We start from the raw sequence: 17,977 nt of genomic DNA, 5'->3' as shown, positions 1-17,977 counted from the left end.
TCATCTTAACAACATGTTGTCTATAGCTTCTCTACTGTGTTCTACTTTCTTTTCTTTGCCTACCTTGACTACTGTAGTGGCTTCTTAAGTAATAGTTCTATTTCCTTTATGAAACAATTTTATAATATTATATATTTATTATGTAAGATTACAATCTTTATTATTACCTTGAAACAAGCAATTATGAGCCTATATTATGTTATCAAAGTTTTCAGGCATTTCATAGTCTTTTAAAAAAAAAAACACATGTGGCCTTTACTCTATTAGTATGGTCATCTTATTTTAAATTCTTAGTCAATGTTTTAATATTTTGCTAATGAAGTAAACCAAAGTGGTGGTTATGTGTAGACACTGGTGCATAATGTAGGTTCTTCTTACATCGTTCTCCATTAAACACCCTCCTCTATTCTCTGCACTTACAGTCAAGGAACCGCTTATGTTTGTGTATATTACACCCTTACTTTAATACTTAGGAATGTCAGAGTTGGACTTCAGATAGAATATCTGGCTGCATGGAAATTTCTCTGCTGGGATGATAAAAAGAAAACTAGATAAATGTGTCTTATTTGACAATATTTTCCTAGGATTTGCCCTGCTTTGTGGCATGGAACTATTCTGTGGTGAGTGGTGTGAAATTCTCTGAAGCTTACTTCAGTTGCTTGTTTCATGTTAGTTGTTAGTTCCTAGTTTTGTAGAACTGGACTTCTGTGAATTTTATTCTATTATATATGTTCTTATTTTTCTATTTTTAGTCCCAATAGTTGTTTCTATGACTTGATACAAACATGTGATTCAGCTCATTTTATTAGCACTGAGCATCCAAACATACAGTCTTGTAGAGTGATAACATTCATGTAGCTTGATGGCTTGTAAAGGGAAAATAAAGGAGGTTTGTGTCAGTTGTGCTACAGATCTCAAATTACCAAGGACATTTTGGACTTTGGCTATCTTGGAGCCAGAAGTACTGAAAAGCTATGATTTGGAGGACATGTGAAGAATGAAGACATACTTTATGTTAATGGTCTTTTACTATAAAGGAAATAGCTTTAATTTGAAGAGAGTTAGTTTACACAAAGTAATTCTTGTCTATGGTCAGTTTAATTTTTAGGGTAAGATTAATAAGAATTATTAAGTAGTTTAAACCTTAAATTTTGCCTTATGACTAGCTTAACTTCATGTCACAAGGTTTTATGGGAGTAATCTAAACTTTTTTTACTCGCTAGCAAAAATACTATTATTTTTCTAGTTTGGGTAGAGGATTGCTGGATTTTGTGAATGCCCTGAAACAAATTAGCACAGCTTGGTTAAGACAGCTGCCTAAATGATGAGAAACAAATTGGATTATAAAATCCTACTTGGTAGTTTAGCATGTGAATTAGGTAAGTAAGGATTTGAAACATATCATACAGTCATGGGATGAAAAATGACACAGTGGTCAAGCCAAGTATCTGGTAATGAGGCCAACTTCAATGCCTGGCTTTGCCGTTGATATGGGAGGTGGTATGTGCCCCTTTGACAATAATCCAGTCTCTCCAAGTGTGAGATCATAGTTGTATATTATTTAACAAGGCTTTATTGAGTACGCATCATGAGTTAGATGACTTATTTAGGGATGAAGGAACATACTTTGAAAACATTACAAAACCAAGACTATATAATTTTAGTGCACTGGTGTTTGTTTTTCAGCTTTGTGGCTCAGAATGCATCTGCATATCATGAAAAATCTTAGTGGGATTATCATGCAATGAAGGACATTTAATAGGTTGGATGAATGAGGGAATTTACAATGTTCATCAAGTTATTTAGCAGTTGGGGGTTTTGCTGCTTGAGACCTGGGGGATAGTGGAAAAATACTGCAATTAGATTGACAGAGCTGGCTAATACAGCTTGTAAGTTGAATTCCTATTAATTTACCTTCATTTTCCTTGCAAACCTGGTTGCCTAGACTTCACTCCTATTTTAGTTTTTAATCATTTAAGCTCTCATATTACCAGGCAAAACAGTATGTTATTAAAGAGCAAAAGCTCTAGCGTTCACTTCCCAGCTCCTTTATTTAGTAGTTTTGTGACCTTTGCAGTTACATAACTTCAACCCTTAAGTTTCCCCATTTGTCCAGGAATCCTTACCTTGAAGGTTATAATGATTACTTAGTGAGTCAGTACCTGTACAATGCTTTCCATAGTATCTGGGCATCTATAAATGTTAGCTAGAACTGATATTGATAATGTCAGCCAACTTAAAGAGTATAGATAAAGCAAGCTTAATGGTAGTGATCTAGATAAGTGATTTCCAAACCAATGAGGGCATCAGAATCACTCAGAAGACTTCAAATAGGTAGGGGAATAGATAGGTTCTTTTGATGAATACCATAGCTCAATTGGACCCAGGTAATTCCACCTACCAGCATTTTCTCTCTGCAGTAAATAGTTTGCCATATAACTTCTTTAAAAATCAGAGCTCCTAAGACAGACAAAATTGCTTTCCATTTCTCTTCATAGTATAAAATCTACTTGAGTAGGTGCGAAAAAAGAAGAAAAGCAGCTATTGAAATTTGTATCTGTTCTAATTTCATACAACCTGTTCTAGATATTAAGGCACAAAAGGCAGGGGAAACAGGGAACAAGGAGGAAGGATTGATGCTGTGTTTTAAAATATCTTTCAGAGATTTTGAAGACTTAATTGAATATTTTCTACCTTAGCAAAAACTGAACCCATGTATCTATGCAATCTCTTCAAGCTTGTAGTTATTGAAAAAGTTCTGCCTGTCCTTTCACATCTTAGCTGAGGGCAACACGCACATTTTTTGGGTGCTGTTCTGCAAGTTGTGTATTTAAAGTTTGTGAAGGAGCCAAGCCCCAGGAGCTGGCTGGCTTTCAGCTGCTAAACAGGGGGCATATAACTTGCCATTGGTCCCCAACTGAGAGGACTGTGGATGTAATTTCTTTTTGGTAAACATCCATCATAGAGTGAATTTATCTTCTCTACACATTTGTTTTTCTTTTTTGCTGCATGATCCTCACTTTGCTGGACATAGTTCCTAACCTCTCAAAAAAACAAAAAATTACTTTTGTGAATCTGTTTAAGCCAGAAAATATAAAATGCATCTCACCCAGGCCAGCAGTTACCAGCATCAGTGGTAGGAAGAGAGACTCTGATACCAGACAACTAATGCTTTATTGTGTGACTGACCTACAACAGCACAGCCATGGTATTGGATTTACAACAGTGTAGGGGCACACGGTCACACCTGTTTTACAGTTTTCCGAAGTTAGATTGTTTAATGCAGTTGGTTTAAGGAAGGTTAAGAAGACCTATTCTTGCTGTTTTGGTCTCATTGATATTCTTTTTTGTTTTGTTTTGGGACTCAGGGTCTTGCACTTGTTCTCCAGGCACTCTATCACTGAGCTATGCCTCTAGCCCCTTTTTGTTTTGTTATTTTTTGAAAAGGATCTCAACTTGTGCTTGGGTCAGCTTGGACTACAATCCTATTTTACTTTTCCAGCATACTTAGGATCACAATTGTGTGCCACCATGACCAGCTATTCGAAAACTTGGTGCCTGGGCTAGCCTTAGACCATGACCCTCCTGATTTCTGCCTCTTGTGTAGATGGGATTACATGCATTATCCACCATCTGGCTGTCACTGACATTTTTTGTTGTGGCTATTATCAGTACCACTGTCACCATCATCACTAATATGTGATTTCTGCTCATGTGTGCCATGAAGAGGTCTCAACTTTTTATTTTATATTTAATCCTAATACTGATTTCTTCTGGTGTGTACCTACTATTTCTCACATGTTATAGAAGAGAAACTGATGTATAGAGAAGATACCAGCTATGAGGCTTTGGGTGAGTTAAAGTGTCAGAACTCAAACTTAAATTAAGGCTCAGTCTCCAAGTAGCATGTTCTTGACTTCTATGCTGCATTACTCTCCTGAAATAAATGGTGTTGGAAAGTATCCACCTTAAGAACTCACCACTTTAAATGTTTCATGGATAAAAATTTGGAATGGCATTGATCCCAGTCTATTACTTTGATATCATCTATATGTCTTTAGGAAAGGGTATCAAAAGGTTAGGCTAGAAGCACAGTGTTGGAGAAATCCTTGCAGTGTCATTTGGAACACTTTGGCAAGCATAAATTTTTAGTCTCTAAAATAAATATGACATTTCCAAAGAAGAATAGGCAGTATGTGTTTATATAAAGATAATTATTTTTGCAAACTTTGTCAGCTGTGCAGTACATCTGTTAACTATATACTTTTAGAAAGGGTAAAGGATGATCTAATAAGGTTTAAAGAACATGCAGATTATATGGAACCTGGTGGCCAACTCTTTTTCTCTCAGAAACTGTATGTGAATAACCACCAAAGAGGCTTGGAGTTCAAATAGTCAAAAGCACCTTGGTACTTAAATTTATTAAGAATACTTAAGTATTCTCTTGAGTCTTTAAAATATCCTCTCCAGGATAAATAGATATAGATAGATGTAGATACTGGTGCAGTTACATGAAGTAGATGAGCTTTCAAGGTCCTGTCCTAGGATTCTGTTCTTCATTTCATATTTCTGGTTATTTTGGATTTTAGCATTTGGCCTTTGCCATTTATGTAAAGAATGCAGAATTGGACTTGTGAGTTGTTCTGTCATATAAACATTAGTTGTACATTTTCTTTGTAGTATGAAGCATTTGGACATATGTAGGATTAATGAGCACTGGCTTCAGATTTAAAATGGTATCTGAATGAATTTGCTTTTGCCAACACCCTGCCTGATTTCTTCCTGAAACACTTTTAAGGATGCAGTGGATAACACTGTAAACTAAAACTAGTGGTCAGTCTAGGAGGAAGCTCCAACAACTAAATACTGAAAGGGCTGAGTTGAGAACATAAGTGGAGGGTTGATTCTGTATGCTGAGTACTGCTATGTGAAAGGTACAGAGTGTCTTCCTCCACTGCCAGTCCAATAGCCTCTGGGGAAAAAGGAAATAGTATCAATTAGAAAACTGGACAGATACCCTTTTGCCACCTGGCTTCTGCTGTATAACAACAGTATGGTAATTATAACTAATAGCGAATACTTATAATATTCTAGATATTTTATATAATACATTAATTCATTTACTTCAGTAATTATATAGTATTATTCCTAATTTCCAGATGAGGAAAAATGGGTTCAGGGATTATCAATATCAGCTATGTAGCTTGAGTGGGTAAAGGAATGGAGCCAAGATTTGAATCCATACAATTGGTCTCCAGGGCTAATGCTTGTAATGACAAGATTAAGCTGTCTGTGAAGCCAGATTCTTCTGTATTACATCTTTTCCTCTAAAGTCAATTGGTATTGCTCTTGCTGAGATTACTCACCAGTTTCCAGAAAACAAATAAAAAGTAAGTGATACACTGTGTCCTGGAAAATGTAGTTCCCTTGAATATTGTAAGTTAGGGAGATGATGAAAAGAACCTAGATGGGAATGAATGCTAAACATTGTAAATTAACATTTCTCTTTAGTATTCAACACTAGCTAAGAGAAGGATCATTTTTAGTTCAGCAATAATTCAGTAGAGAAAACTACCTAGCATCAGGTTAGGTTGGAGGAAAGGCAAATAAAGTGCTATTTTTCCATTGAAAAATGGAATTTAAGCAGTACCTGGATGAATAGAGAGCTGTCAGTCTCCCAATTCATTTTTTGGATATGAACTGACTTTTGGGGGAAAGAATTTATGGAATATTATTGTAGAATCATTCTGAAATTTAGCAAAGTTCAGACTTCTGATATTCATCTACATCTATGGAAATTTTAGGGAAAATTTTGTCCTCAGTAGATGCTGGGAAGGCATACATAAATAGATGAGAGCAATAGTGAATTGGCTAAGATAAAGAGCCCAAACATAATCAAAGTAGAAAGGTCAAATGAGGTAAAGACTGTAAGGGAACTCAAACACAGAGCTGTTACATTAAAATGAGTGGAGGGTCAGGTACAGAAATGATTATTTGCAAAATGGAATAATATAGAAGAAAAAACCTGAGAAACTCTAATAGAATTTTAAAAGATAAAGACAATGTCATGTTAAAATGGTGATAGAAAAGAAGATAAAAATTAGTAACAAAAACCTTGAGTTGAGGGTCAGGGCATGGCTCAAATAGTGAGAGAGCATCTGCATAGCTCAGCACCATGAGTTCAAACCCTAGTACTGCATGTGTGCACATGCACACACACACATACACATGCTACCAAAACTTAAGTAGAAAATACCTGGGAAATATAAAACTAAAGAACTCAATATTTAAAGTGGGATCTACATACAGATAGGCTGTCAAAGACATTGAATGAAAATAGTAATGAGAAATCCTGCAAGTATCCATAAGGAGTTCTATACAAAGAGGAAAAATCAAGTTGTTTACAGACTTTTAGTTTTAGAATCCAAAAAATAAAAGATAATATAGTTCAGTACTATCTAATTTGAAAGATTCTAATTTGAGGAATGTAACTATAGTACCATTACTGGTATTCTATGCAACTTGAATGGTTGCTGTTGCAATATTTGCTTTAAGTCTTGAAAAAGATTTTACTTCAAATTTATGAGTCAAATCCTATCGTAATGCATATACATACGCTCACTAGCAAAAACATTAAATGTAATAAAGTAAATGTAAAATCCAAGGAAGAGGATTCATCATGCATTTCAGTAGCATCTCAGCAGTCTTCCCAATAGGATAGTGTCTATTCTGGTTGCCTATTGCCCCCCAAGAAGTAGCATAAAATCCACAGTTTTGTCATTTGTATGGATCTGAGAGTTGATGGGCTGCATCTGGGAGGCTTTTACTTGGCATTCACTTTGTTGTGTTAGTTGACCTCTGAAGAAGGATTAAAGACTTCTTAGTCTATGTTTGGTTTCTGAGTAGGTGTGGCTGGGGCAGCTGGCTGTTGGCTGGACAACATTTGCATGTTTCAAATCAATTCTCATATTTTCTGTCTTGTTTTTTATCCTTTTAAAACTTGTCTTTTTCAATGGGGAATGTTTTTGTTATAATTGTATGCATTAATATTTTATGGAACTTTAAGCCTATTTCCCTGCTTCTAATGTTTTCCTAAGTTTCATGCTAAGAGTTTTCAACTTTTTGTACTTACATTTAAACCTTTAATCCCCTTGGGAATTGACTTCTTGTTAGGAATGAGTTGGGAAAATAATTTAACCAAACATTTTAGCATGATTTATTCAGAGGGCTATTCTTTTGTCATTATTCTATCAATATATGCATGGTATCATCTCTGTTCTATTGAATTGGCCTGTTTATTAATTACTTAATCAGTACCATATTGTCTTAGTTATTACTAAAAGGGCAAATAGGATGCAGTAGTCAAACACAGTAAATGTGCGATGTTCATCTTATTTCTGCTCCAGTCTCCAGGACTATTTATTCATTGTTGTAGGCATGAACCTTTTGAACTTTATTTTAATTGAAAAACAATAGTATATATTTGTGGGTACACTGTGATGCTTTGATCTATGTATACTTTTAGAGTGATTAAATCAGGCTAATAACTAGATTACTACCTCACAAAATATATGTATAAATACATATATATATACAATGTTATAAACCATAGTTTTCATGCACTGCAATCATCACTAAAACTCCTTAAATACACTTAAAACTTTATTATCTTTCATCAGTCTCTCCTCTATTCTTTCTTCTCCCCTCCATCCTCTCATAACTACCTTTCTACTCTCTATGAGATCAAATTGTTTATATCCCACATATTAGTGAGATCATACAGTATGGGAGTTTTTGTTCTAGTTTATTTCACTTAATGTCCTCCAATTCCATCCATATTTTGTCAGTGACATAATTTCCTTCTTTTAAAGACCATATACTATTCCATTTTATATGTATCACATTTTATTTATCCATTAATCCATTGATGGACACTTCTGCTGCTCCCTTATCTTGGCAATTATGAATAATGCTGCAATGAACATGGGAGTGCAGACATCCCTTTGACACATTGATGTCAGTTCCTTTGGATATATACTCAGAAGTGGGATTTCTGGATCTTTTTTTTTTCTTTTAAGTCTCTCCATACAATTTTCCATAATGTTTGTAATAATTTACATTCCCACCAACAGAACATAAGAGTTACCTTTTCTACATATCCTCACCATTACTTATTATTCCTTTTATTTTAATAGTAGCCATTCTACTGGGTGTGAGGGTGATATCTCATTTCCCTGATCATTAGAAGTGTCAAGCACTTTCTTTAGTCTTCATTCTGTAATCCACCCCATTGATCTTGATACCACTGGTATTTGTATCATCTGGATTGACAGGTCCTTTTTTGCCTTTACAATTTAGAAGTATGAACTCTGAACCTAGTTAAGAATTTCCACACTTGATTATAGTTATAATTTTTTCAACTGTTTTTTTAAATCTTCTTTTGTCAAACTTTAGAATAGTTCCAGACTATCTGGAAACAGAACCTGTTTATTGAATAGACTGGGACATTTTACAAAATAAGTGTCTGGAACACAGCAGAGGAGAAATGAATCTGCTTCCCCATGAGTGACCTATGCCATCTTGGGTGAAGCATTGTAAGAAAGGCTCCGTGTCCATGTTCTTCCCTGGTTCATCCCCACCATTTAATTCTCTGTACAATTGAGGAGGACATTGCCATTCATTTTGAAGTGCTTTCAGTCAGCACAATGCTCTGCATCCTATTTCAAAATCCTTTTTCCTACTGTTCACACCCTTTCCACAGAACTTTATGCTCCAGATGTGCATGCATCTTTAACTTCACTTTGGATCACATTTTGAAGCTTAAATAAATTCTAAACTTTCACTCAGGAGTGGGTGCATCATGGTGAAGCAACCTGTACTTAAAAGTTCTTTGGAGAAATCTACCTTTGGCTTGTGAACTGGCTTTTGGAACCATAGGGCTAAACTTCTTCTGACTCCCAGCTAAAAAATCAGCATCCTGTATTTTCTTCCCTTGGGTTTTGGTATGGGAATACCGTTGACACAGACTTGGAGCTTCTAAATGTGTTACTTGACCCCAGGAAACTAAAGCTTTGAATGCCTGAACCTCAGAGAATAATTAATGTGAGAAACAGGTTGTAGACCAGGTCCATTGGGGAGCTAATGAGACTCCAGGGAATCTTGGTATTGTATGGGATTGGGTGAAGAGGTTAATGCTTTTCTCCAGTTTAGTAGCTTTAGTTTGCTTGTTCAGCATCCATTTAAATGATTATGAGATCAAAAGCATTTTTGCTAGGTACAACGGATCCAAAGTGTATAGTGGAAAGAGTACAAGTTTTAGGCGCTATCAGATGTGGGTCTGAATAGCTGCTAATCTATGTGATTTTGAGCAATATGTTTACTTAACTTCACCAAACCTATTTCCTCATCAGTAAAATGGAAATAATTACCTTGTGAGTTGTCGAAAGAATTAAAACAAGAGGAACCTTATATGGTGTCATAACTTATTTGGCATTCATGTGACAGGTATAGAATTTGGAACTTTATACATATTCTCTTTTACCTCTCACATCAATGTTAAAGCAGGCAGTAGTGCTATTGTCAGCTCAGAGATGAGAAAAATAAGGTTTAAAAAATGCAAGAAACTGATCCAAGATTACTATTTTCTACTTAGCAAGCTCTACTTGGAATCTAGGGCTGCATGATCCCCAAGGTCATAATCTTAACCTTGTAATCTGGATGCTGGCTCACTCTAACATCATGCCAGTCTTCCCTCATCCTCTGAGCTAGACCTGGGAATAACCCATACAAGGGTTGGCCAGGTATCCATAACTGTGTGCTTTAAGTTGCATGTTGAATTCTCCTCTTGGGAATTGGGGCAAAGAAGACTGAAGCTGTTGTAAAGGTGGACTGAAAAGTCACAGGGTCTATTCAAGACCGGGTAGCCCACATGGACCAGGTAAAAAGCAGAAGTTGGCTGTCTTCATGTAAGACTCATACTTAGACAATAGGCCTGGACTGAAAATGCATGTTCTTCTGTAGCTACCTTACTTTCTTTTCACTTGTATTTGCATCTTCAAGTTGCCTAGAAATTGTGTTGACTCAATTAAATAAATGCTTTACCACATGATAGTGTTAAATGTCACTTCTTGAAATTTTTTTCACTTAGTTAATGGCTATTGATTTAAGACCAAGAAGAAGGTATTAAATCCTCTTGTTCTAATGGAATTATCGTAGAAGGTACATTCTATCAAACTATGAAGTCAGCTACAGAGAAACTTTAAATTCTTTTCTGCTTATCCCAGGGCTCCTAATCTAATGAAAACAATTGTATCACTTTCTCTGTAAAACTTGATGCTTTTTTATGACTTGATTTGGAGTGCCGAATAAGCCCTGATCATTTTCTGTGAATTTTATTTATTTTGAATAAATTTAGGGCAGGTAGCTGTGCAATGTTCTGGCAGCATGGTTTGAGTGCTTTTATTTCCCCCGATACTCAGTTAAATGAGAACGTATAGAAAGCACATACAGTTCATGGCACATCATGGAAACTGCCATCACACTGACTATACTGAAGAAACTTTGTAGATTGCATCTTTCTAAGAGGTAAAAAGAAAAAAAAAGAATAAATCAATTAGTGTGAATTTACTGAAAGTCTAAGTAACAGGTATATGGTTATTTGTGCCCTACCTAATGGTTCATAAAGGGTTTTCACAGTTGCAATGAAGTCAATGAATTTTCTTCTTGAACTTGTTCAGAGTGATAGTTGTCTTCTAATGCTTCTTTGCCTTCTTGAAAAAAGAAAATCCCATTACATCCGTATTCGGTGACCTATGAGTTTATAAAAGCATCTAAGAAAGAGAAAAATTAAAACTCGTGCTCCAAACCCCGCTCTGCTACTAATTAGCTATAGGAACTTGGGTAGGTCACTCTAGACTTCTTTTTTTTCTCACTTGCTTAGCATCTAAACCACTTTGCAAAGTTGGACTAGGGCAGTGTATCAAAATGACACATTTTGTCTCTCCACTTGCCCTAATAAGTGGACTGTGGCTGGGAGCCCAACTTAGTCAGAATCCTTTGTCAGGAATCAGCACAAATGATCAGCTTTTACCCTTGATGTTATGTCTGTGTGCACTTTCCAGACAAGAACATAACAAAAATAATTTTTAACTTTATAACTCTATTCTTTTTTAAAAAAAAAAAGAGAGATTCAAGTGAAGGATCGTTCTTTGCAGGTAGTTTATGGTAACTTTCCCCCACCCCCAAAATGGCACCCTAAGTTTGGAATAATGTTTTTTTCCTAAATCACTGTTTGCATAGCAAGTTCATCTTAATATTTCTTTCTTTTCTCATTAGCCATCTTTACCCTCAGACATCATTTTAATAACATTGTAATTGTATTTTTCCTTCTGCTGCATTTGGGTCTCATTATTGTTTAATCCACTACAGAGCATATCTTTGGCTGGAAAGGGGAAAAAAGCCTCCGTTTGGGGTTAAAAGAAAGCATTTAGGAAATAAGATCCCCAAAGTTCTCTTGCACATTAAACAAAACAAAACAAAACAAAACAAAAAACCCATAACTCTTGACCAATACTCTTACGGCAAAGTGAATTATTGCCCCCTTGTGGAAGAATTATGTATTCATAATACATGTGGTGTATTAGTTTTACAATTTCTACCACCTAGAAACTGTCCTTTTAAAGAACCTAAATTATATTACATAAAGAACTTTAGACACTACCTCTTCTTGCTTATTTTTGGCTATCTTTAAACCCTTAGAATCATACCTTTGGACCTCTTTTTTTTGCTTTTGTTTGAGGTATCAGTTATCTAAGGGCTTAAGTTAGATCAACCAGTGTGACCATCATGTATAGGACAAACCCAAATCTCATTCACATTAATTTACTGTGGATCTTATTGCTTCAAATGAAGGGGTTTCAAATATCTCATTGCCCCTTTAAAAGTCATACTATACACCTGAAGCACTACTACTTTTTTTCTGAGCTATGCGATGAGGAACTTTTGAAATACCATGTGCAGGAAAACTTCATGGTGGCATAATTCATAAAAGTCCAGGTCATCTTTAGGGTTAACTTTTTCCATTTTTCACCATTTGAATAGGAAAGAAAATTTAAAACCAAACAGGACTTCCTGTCAACAAGATAACAGACCTCATGCCTAATACAAAGTCTCTTGTTAGAATTGAGAAGTCTGAAAAACTAAAGAAGCTATATTGTAGCATTTGTAATACAATAAAATGTGACAAACTTTTACAGACAGGAGAACAATAACATAGTCAGTTACTTCCCATTCAGACATATTGGCTTACTGAATTCACTCCTATATATCAGTATAAATTTGCATAGGTAGTAAGAATTCTGGTATTCTGAATAATTTTCAGGTTTGTAATAAACTTAGCAAAGTCCATTTGTCAATTATTCTTGATTTGAGGTGTTTGTCACACTCTACCAATAATCTTGAAGACCAACTACTTGAAGGCTATCTGCAGAGTATGTGCAGATTTTTAAAGCACACGCTCTTTTTTGGCGATGAAATGAATAGTGACCACTTGAAAGTTTTTCAAGTTACTGTTTGAAATTGACGATGCCAGTTAACTTTCCTCTTAGTGGCTTGTTATTTTTAACACTTTAATGAACTTGAGATAAACCAATAAGTGTTAATTTTTTTCTTAAAGAAATTTGAACATAGCCAAAAACCATTAAAATGTTAGATGTTGCTTGCTAGCAACAAGAGATATAGTTCTAAAAAAAACAGGTAGATATTACTAAAAATGACACTAAAAGAATTTCATACAATAAATAAGGAGCCAAGATTGACTCATTTACTTTATTCTTTTCGCTTTACTTGACTTCTGACTCCCAAAGTGATACAAATAAAAATCTGCATACTTGAAAATTGAAAAAGAGATTTAAAATGACCCCACCACCAATAAGTGAGGTGATGGATGTGTTAACTGGATTGATTTAATTATTTCACAATATGTATGCATGTCAAAATTATTACATTGCACATAAGAAGTATATACAGTTTATTTGTGAATATAATGTGTTCTGAACTATTATGGACAGAGAAAAGATTTTTATTTAGGATATACTATGGTAGATCCCAGACATGTTCTTCATATTTGCCTTCTTGAATTTCTTTCTAGAATAATAAAAAGAAAACTTCTTGAACTAGTATCCATTTTTAATGCCTGAATAGTTTAAATTAGTAGTTCTTGGGTATTTATATCATAGATCCAATTTTGAGTGATCACTTCACAAAAGAATCTACTTATCATCATACTAAGAGTGCTTTTTTGCATTATAGGCTTTTTCTTAGTATCATTTATGTTTTAAGGACATGCAATAATAGTACTCTTGGAAATAGATTTAATTGCTGTGGCCTTAAAATGTAAAATTCTTCAATTCATAGTTGAAATCCTACTTTATTGCTGCAGTAATCATGAAAAGAAGAAATCCTGAGAAACTGTGGGAGGATTTTTAGGTAATTTATAGTTTTTCAATATTATTGAGCAGCTCTAAGCAGAACTCTTTATACAAGTTTAGATTATTTTTCTAGAATAGATACCTAGATCTAAGTGAAAAGTTATGAATATTTTTAATGCTTTCATACACATTTCCACATGGTTTTGCAGAAAGGCTCCATCAATTTATTCTCTTAATGCTTCCTTGATGCCTGTCTCACCGCATTCTTACCAGCTTCAGGTATTTTTATTTTTAAGGATCTTTACAGCAACATCTCATTATATTTGTCAGTTTTAATTGTTTGAATATTTGTTAGCTATTTAATTTTCTTTATGAATTGTATTTAGGTCTGTTTATTTTTATATGAACTTTAAAAATATTTTAGCAACTAGATGGCATTTTTCCAGAGACTCATTCATCACTCTTAAATAAATAAATATCTGTTGCTACTCATTTTGGGGCAAACTCAAATTGGCCATATGAGAAAAAGACATTACCTAATTGCTATTCATTGTCTACAATTCATACTTCATATTTCAGCTGTGGAAATGACCTTTTATGTTTTACTTCCAGAATGTCCTTTACAGTATGCAAGATTCACTGGAATAGTGATTAAATAGCCTTGTGTCCCTCAGGTTTAGCTTCCTTGAAGAATGAGTAAGTGAGCCCTAAGTCTCCATGGTGAATTGCATAAGTGCGAATGAAGCCTTAGTATCACAAACTTGTCAAACTTTAGCAAAAATACATCTTGGTTTTAGATGATTATATTTATCATAGTGTGGCTATAACAATTGTAATAGTTAATCACATTCTACATAATGTAACTTACTTTCTTCAGTTTGTATGTATAGGTATGTTTGTAGTTTTTATATGTACATCAACAATACACATAGACAAGCCTCTATCTTTTTTTTTTTTATAGTCATGGCTGTTGAATTTTTTCTTCAGTTTTCTCCCCTTTTATATATCCTTAGAAAATATTTCTCACATATTGAGTATGGAAAACCTAAACAGCCTCTGTGCCCAATTGATGGATGTACAAGAACCATTGTTCTTATGATGTGAAGACTCTTATCTAGACCTAGGAAACCTTGACCGACCTTGAATTTGGTAGCTTATGAAAGAATGAAATCAGTTTCTGACTGGAAATGGAGTCAGTATTTTCACAGCTTCATGTAATTTTTGAGTGAGCCTGATATCTTGCTTTAGAACAATATACCGTATTTCTGATTCTAATAGCAGTAATCCTCAGCTGGATGTAAGGAATGTTTCCATAAGGGACTGTTCACCTTTCAGTGTAGAAGAATTGATAGGTTATCCTCTTGGACCATTTCCACATGTGTATAAGTCAGTGTAATTATGTTGGTTATAATGTGGCTTTGATAATATCTAGCTTTTTTCATTTTGATGATAATCTCATCTTGCCAGTGATATTTACACATCTTCCTTTTTCCCCAGGGACACAATTTTTTCACATGGTGTCTTATAATTTCTAATGAAAAATTACTGTATTCACTTATTCTATTAATGTAGAAATAAAGAGTCACAAATATAATGCCTTATAAGAAAATGTATTATAAGATCATGCTTAGCTATGGTTTTTCCTCCTCCAAAAGAGTGTTTCTCTGTTAAATCACATTGCCTTCCCTAAAAATAGGCCAGTTGTTGTCTTGTATCCATAAAGCAGTTCTTAAAAGATCTTCTCTGTAGATCTGATTGACCTGATGTTGAAGAGATTCACTCTGTAGTGATTTGTCAAGGCCATTGAATTCTCAAACCATTTAGGACAATGATGTGTAAATTTTGTCAGAGTTGGATGTGCTGGAAGCCGACAATCCCATAAAACTGAAACCTTCTCTTCTGAACTTGGACAGCTTATATTCTGTCTTCTCGCATGAATTGAAAAGTAGAAAAGTTAAATCCATGAGTTAAATTGCTCTTTGGGTGACTGGTATTATACTTGCCCTTAAATGCTTTCTGTAGAGCATAAATGTTTTGAGAACATGCAATGCTCCAAAGTATGAAAGTCATTCCCCAAACTTAATCTCGTATCCACAGATATAATAAAATCAAGAGGAAAACAAATTAACACACTTGTTTGTTGAATGGAACTTATCTTCAAACACAGCAGTGTAATATATTTTGAATAACATTAGTCTTACTAATTTCTTAAATTTGAAAATCTAAATTCAGAAAAATGTATGCAAAATTTTATACCTTATATCTCCATATTCTTTTATTATAATTAATTGACTTAAAGTCAGAACAACTTATTATGGACTACAAAATATTTTCATTTAATCTAGTTATATCTGTGGTCAAATGTTGGCTATCTCCATTATTTGGTATTTGTGATGTATCCTGCATGAGAAATGGTACTGGCCCAAATCAAAATCAATCAATCAAAAAATAGCAGGGGGATGTCATTCAAAAGAGATTTCTGAGGAAAATCATTGGGGTTGTAATTAGAGCCCCAAAATATTGTTTGTTAGAACTGTTATCACATAACTTATTGTGAAAGGATTAATAATACAATTTGAAAACTTATTTTATATAAAAAAATTTTTAGAACCATCACTGAGTTTTGGCCAAATACCAACTGTTTTATGGAAATATTGAGTAACTTCTTTATTACACAATGTAATATCAGCCAGCAGAATCAATGTTATTTTATATTGACAATTACATCAGCATAACATTGGATAAATGACAAAATATTGGCCATCTTAAAAAAAGAGTTTCTAGTCATTTTGCATAGATTTGCTGTTAGTGTACAAGGTAAACATTTCAACTGCATAATCTATATGAAGAGTTATAATCATAAATGTGAGAAGCTGCCTTTAAATAACTTCTTCAGCAGAACACACTTAGGAACCTAATGTTAGCTTTATTTTTCCATTCAATTATTTCTCACTTGCTTTTAAGAGATACTCCATGTTTTATATAAATGAAGCATAAACTAAATGTCATCAGCAAAATTTTTAAGCTAAGAATTTTTTATGTAGAAAAAATATAGTACTGAGAAAAATTTATAAGTCTTTATAATTGAAGTTCCTTTTAAAATGTTATTTTAAGTATTTCATCTCTCTGCTGTCATTAGGTATCTCACCATTAGAGATAATGTTACTAAATAGTTGCAATTTTACAGTTGCTTTGATTAATGATGGCTTGGACTAAGGTTTCATTGGGTAGGATTAACTATGTTTAAAGATGGCAAAATGCCATTATAACATTAATGCCAGAATTTAATGAGAACCAGAAGTTAACTTCAAGGACCTTTATAATTTAATATGGGGGAATGATCATGTTCTCATTATTTTATTATAGTGTCTTATTAAGAATGAGTTATCCTTTTTATCTTCTTGTGATAAAAAAATGTGTGCTCAGAAAACACTTATTGAATGTTGAGTGTGTGCCAATCACTGTGCTTGGGTCTTGAGGAATCCAGTTTTCCATCCTCAACTGAAACACTTTCTAATCAGAAATGAGAAACACTTGTCTTAATTTAAGAATCTCATGTTCTCAATCTTGTATGACTGGTTTCCTTAATCTCTGATTTGTTTTTTTCATTTTTTAATATCAGCTACCTTCTTCATTGTCTGGATTGCCATGAAAAGTCCTGGGATACTGAATTTTGTAGGTGTTGGAAGTTTGAAGATCATCAGAACTGGATATTCTATTTGCAGTGCTGATTAGTGTGATATCTAATGGCTAACCCCTATAGGAACAGAAAATGAGCTTTGATAAAATTGGAAGTAGGTCAGGTAGAAAAGGATTGATAGTAAGATTTTCATTTCCTGGAGGAAACATCTTGTGCTGGAGGTGTATGTGATGACTTCTGTAAAATACTACAAACTTTTAAAGACTTTTCTCTTCTAAAAAATCCCATGATTCATGTGTGTTTAGAACCTAAAGAGGGCAATAAACCCAAATGCATTATGTTCTTTAGTCTTTTTTCCCCCCACCATTTTATGTATACATGCTTGCAATGAAATTTTGAGACCTTCTAAAGTAGCACTATAAACCATAACCACAAGTTGGAAGAAGTGAAATACAGCAGAGGTAGAAGGAAAACTGCATCCAAAAATTCCTGATGGAGGAAAACCTCAAGTATTTAGCTTGTGGTCTGGGCTTCCTAGTGGCTAAGGCAAAGAAGAGAAATAGGATAACTTGGTGTGATTTTCTGGTAGTAAGATGCATACCATCAGTTTATCAGAATAAACAAGCATTTTTTTCATGTTCTCCATTATTTATAAGAACAATTTGTCCAGGGAATTTGAATAAGAACCTAAGAGACCCATAATGAATGATGTCCTCATGAATTTTTACAGAAAATAAAAAATCATTGCACATATGTCATTTCACATATTGGTGTTTGAAGAACATGGAAAAAATAATGTTAAAAGCAAGATTCCACCCCCCGCACCCCTAGGGGCATGGAGAGGGGAGTTTGAAACTTCTGATATATTTACTGTAGATAAATGCTTATTTTCTTTTGACCCACTGACATG

The 17,977-nt window shown here is 34.2% G+C and overlaps 1 protein-coding gene across 4 annotated transcripts in view; it reads left to right on the top strand.

The window, feature by feature from the left end:
- The window catches only part of Rspo2 (R-spondin 2), a 131,978-nt gene that overhangs the window by 108,252 nt on the left and 5,749 nt on the right, over positions 1-17,977 (top strand). The window lies entirely within an intron of this gene.

This window comes from Castor canadensis, chromosome 3 (assembly GCF_047511655.1).
Source record: "Castor canadensis chromosome 3, mCasCan1.hap1v2, whole genome shotgun sequence".
Classification (NCBI taxonomy): domain Eukaryota; kingdom Metazoa; phylum Chordata; class Mammalia; order Rodentia; family Castoridae; genus Castor; species Castor canadensis.
The sequence above is the reverse complement of the archived record's forward strand: the minus strand, read 5'-3'. Positions and strand labels throughout refer to the sequence as shown.